Here is a 4,162-nt window from a genome sequence, read left to right on the forward strand (position 1 = left end):
TCTCACTGGGAATTTACATTATATGGAAGCCTCTGATGACACATGTCTGATCTCAGGCATCTCGGGAAGTATCAGCCCTCAGCCTCCTGGATATGTGATGCAAGTATCCCAGGATCCAGCGGCAGTAAAGACAGAAGTGGAGGTGTCCTCATTGCATTTACTGCTTCCTTACAGCTGGGACTGCTGCTTCTTGGAAGACAATACTTAGTAGACTCGCTGTATTGCAACTCCATAGGGACAGCAGTAAGTGGTGCTAGTAAAACCAATACATGATATTAAGTCTTACATTAGGGTTCCATAGACATTAAAAAAGCCTGTGAGGAAGCCTATAAAGGTCTTGCAGCCAATGACAGCGCAGGACTGAGTCAGTCACAAATCTGCTCCTAAAATCCCCTTCACCTGTGCACAGCCTCAGAGTGTGTGCTAGGTGAAAGGATCTGCTTCTACTTCTAGTTCCTCGAATGCACCCTGACTTCTCCTTCACCCACAGAGACAGACGTCTGGAGGGATATCCCAATAACACACACGAACACAGTATGGTTTTAGGAATTTACTGATATTTGACGAGGCGTGTATTTTTACACATAGGTATAAGAGGGGTGGTCGTTATGTACATACAGCTGTTATGTTTTGGCCATATATAGTTTTTTTTTATACATTGCAAGGCATACAAGGCATACATTGTATTCTAAAGAATTTAGAATTTTCGCCATCTGGATACAATTAGACTGAGTAGATAGAAGAAGAAATACAACTCCTTATACAAATATATATGGCTCAAATTAACTTTAGCTATACAGTCCTTATTTAACCCTTCAATCCCCTCTTAAGACATGAACATGACTTATTTCTTTCTAACATAGAGAGTTAAATAGCTTATTTTTGTCCAGGATCTGTGGGCTTTGGACACATAGAGAGGAATGTTTGTATGAGGGAAGGGATACATTGGATACAACAACATAAAATAATCAAGGAAGCAATTATAATTACAATACTGATAAATAATGTTCTTAACCAAGTCAGGTCCGGCAGTCGGCTCAATACCCAGTCCTGCTAGGACGTTGAACCAACATCCTCCTTGATATTATTTGCCATTTCATGTAACGCTTGAATATGGGACTGGATTGATCTGGAATGGTCAGATAAATTAAAACAACACATTCCATTAAAATCCTGACACCCTACGTTATGTTTAAGTAACAAATAATCCACAGCAAATCTAGTTTCTAGCACCGCTCCTCTTAATCCTTGTAGATCTAGAAGCATGTTTGATAAGGCGGTAGAAGTATGATTCAGAGATTCGGCCAGGTCACATGCAATAGAATTTATAGTACAAGTATTATATATAGCCAGTCCAGGCACTCCCAATATAGAGGCCCCCAAACTCATATATTCTGCACGTCTGAGAAGGGGTAGAGTAGAGTCACAATTTTCTGATAAAGTCTTGGTAACCGATCTGTAAACTCTCCTGACAGGGGGTTGTCTAGGAAGGGCCAAAGTCAGCCTGGATAATACACAGGGACCTCCAATAACATTGGCAGGAATATAATTGTAAGTGATGTTACCACATGACAAAAACCATCCCTTAGGGAGCATTATAGATAAAACTGGGAGTCACAATGGTCTTATTACAACTTATGGAATTATCCAAGGAGCTAACAATCTCTCTACAGGTGTCTACAATTCTTTCTACAGGTGTCATTAATATAATCATATACACTATTCTTAGGTAATCCTCTTTTATGTCTCTATCATCACAATATAAGGTCATATCCTGAGAAAAGTTAAAACAGGTCTCTGCTGCAGTCACATTAATAGTAGTTATTCTAATATTATCCCTGCTATATCCTAATTTCTGACATTCCCCACAGAAGTCATACAAGAGAATAAAAGTTTGTGTATTTTTAGTCATCGACCAGACTTCAAGAAGGGATTCATCGGGTATAGGCACAGCAATAACACATATTTTTATAAGATCCCGTGGGCTCTGTAAGTCTTCAAGGCACAATGAGCTAACATTTAAGGCATTTGCCATCCTGACTATACTATTCTGTTCAGAATGAAAGGGGTCGGGAGCAAAGGGATCTTGCTCCTGAGCTCTTTTGGATACTGACTGATTATTCAGTGTACCGCATAAGAAACTCATCTCCTCTGGATGATAAATACAAGTATTAATAAGCCAGACTGGCAAGAAAACACAAAGAATAATAATTATCAACAGACAAACAAATCTCCCAGAATATTGTGGGATCATCATCTTCAGCCTGTGGCAAGGCACTTTTCAGGGATTTCAAACCTGCTTTACCCTCTTTGTCTCCATTCAACACTGGAGAAGGAGTCTCAGGGACCCTTTTCACTCTGCTAGCGTGAATCCTGTGGAGAGAAACGAGCGGCACAAGCAACATCTTTTTCAACTTGATCTAAAGTTTCTACAAGTTTCCTCACATATTCTCCCTGTACTATTTCTAGATCCCCTTTTTCTATCACAGGGGCCTTTGGACCCCAAGGGGTGGGAAAAGATCTTCCCATTAGGACCTCAAATGGTGAGCAGCCAGTATTCTTGTTAGGCTGCATCCTAAATTCTGCTAGGGCTACAGGCAAATTTTTTTTTCTAATTATTGAACATACCTCCAGTAATTTTCCTTATTTTCTCTTTAATTGTTCTATTTATCCTTTCTACTACCCCAGAACTCTGAGGGTGGTAAGGGAGGTGGAACTTCCAGTCAATTCTAAGGGGTTTGGAAAGCTCCTTACAAACCCTGGACTCAAAAGCTGGGCTATTATCTGAGTTAATTTGAACAGGACATCCCCATCTGGGGATAATTTCTTGTAACAATTAATATTGTGCAATTAAATGATATTGTGCAATTAAAATTGGGGCGCTCGCAACTGGAATACATGGTTTCCCCTCTTTGCAGATAAGACCCATATCAGGGTCTTATACTGCACCTACCGACTGCCATTCTGATTTGTCACTACTTGATGCCAAATCCTGGAGGCTTAGCAATAAATTGTCAGTAAGGGTAATTTTTGGAACTAGGGAGGGCATTGAACTGTTGCTGCCTGTCTAATAGCGGCCTCCTTTGCTGCCTTGTCAGCTAGGGCATTCCTTTAGCTATGTCCGTTTGGAGGCCAGTATGTGCTTTACAATGGATAATAGGGACTTTGCTTGGTAATTGGATGGCGGCTAGGAGATCATGTACTAGGATGGAATGTGAGATTTGTTTCCTATCTGCAGCTATGAAGCCTCTTCTCTGCCAGATTACCCCATGATCATGTACAACCCCAAAGGCATTTTTGGAATCAGTGTATATATTTACATCTCTTCCCTCAAAAAGACAACAAGCTCTAGTGAGAGCAATCAGTTTAGCTGCTTGGGCTGACTCAAAAGGTATTGGATTCGATTCTAGAATAATATCAGGGAGTTGAACCACAGCATATGAGTTCAGAACATTCATGGGGAGGAGGCAAATCATCCTGCTCTCTCATATATACAAGTAGGGAATTTAGTATAGCCATTGGACCGAATGTGGGTGCTGAGTATTTAATATGAAGTTGGGGGTTAGATAACAGCAAAACTTCATATCCACTCAGTCTTTGTGCTGACATTTGTTGTGTATGTATGTTTTTTAATAGAGTTAAAACATTATGGGAGGTATGCAGTGGTAGGATGACCACATCATAGGTGTGGCCATCTCAGCGACTATGGTACAGTCTGCCAAACTCCTGAGACATGCAGGCATGCCCTGAACCTGTACCGGAACCACTTTTGAGAAAAAAGCAACAAGGAGAAATTTACCTCCATGTTCTTGTGCCAGGACTCCTGCCATGGTTTTACAATTGTCCCTGGCAAATAAGTGAAACATCACGCCATAGTCGGGTAGGCACAAGCAAGGACTTGAAACCATTGCACATTTCAAATTACTAAAAGCTTGTAACATTTCATCAGACCATTTAATGCAATCAGGCATTATCAGTCTTAGTGGCTTGTCTCAGAATATTGTCATAGTAGGAAAAATCAGCTATCCATTGGCGGCAGTAACCAATCATGCCAAGAAAGATTAAGATGTCTTTCTTGGTTTGTGGGCGGGGAAGACCCAACACGGCAGTAATTCTGGCATGGCTGATTTTCCTCTCACCTTTACTGAGAACAAAACCCAAA

The sequence above is a fragment of the Pyxicephalus adspersus genome, chromosome 3 (genome assembly GCF_032062135.1).
Source record: "Pyxicephalus adspersus chromosome 3, UCB_Pads_2.0, whole genome shotgun sequence".
NCBI lineage: Eukaryota > Metazoa > Chordata > Amphibia > Anura > Pyxicephalidae > Pyxicephalus > Pyxicephalus adspersus.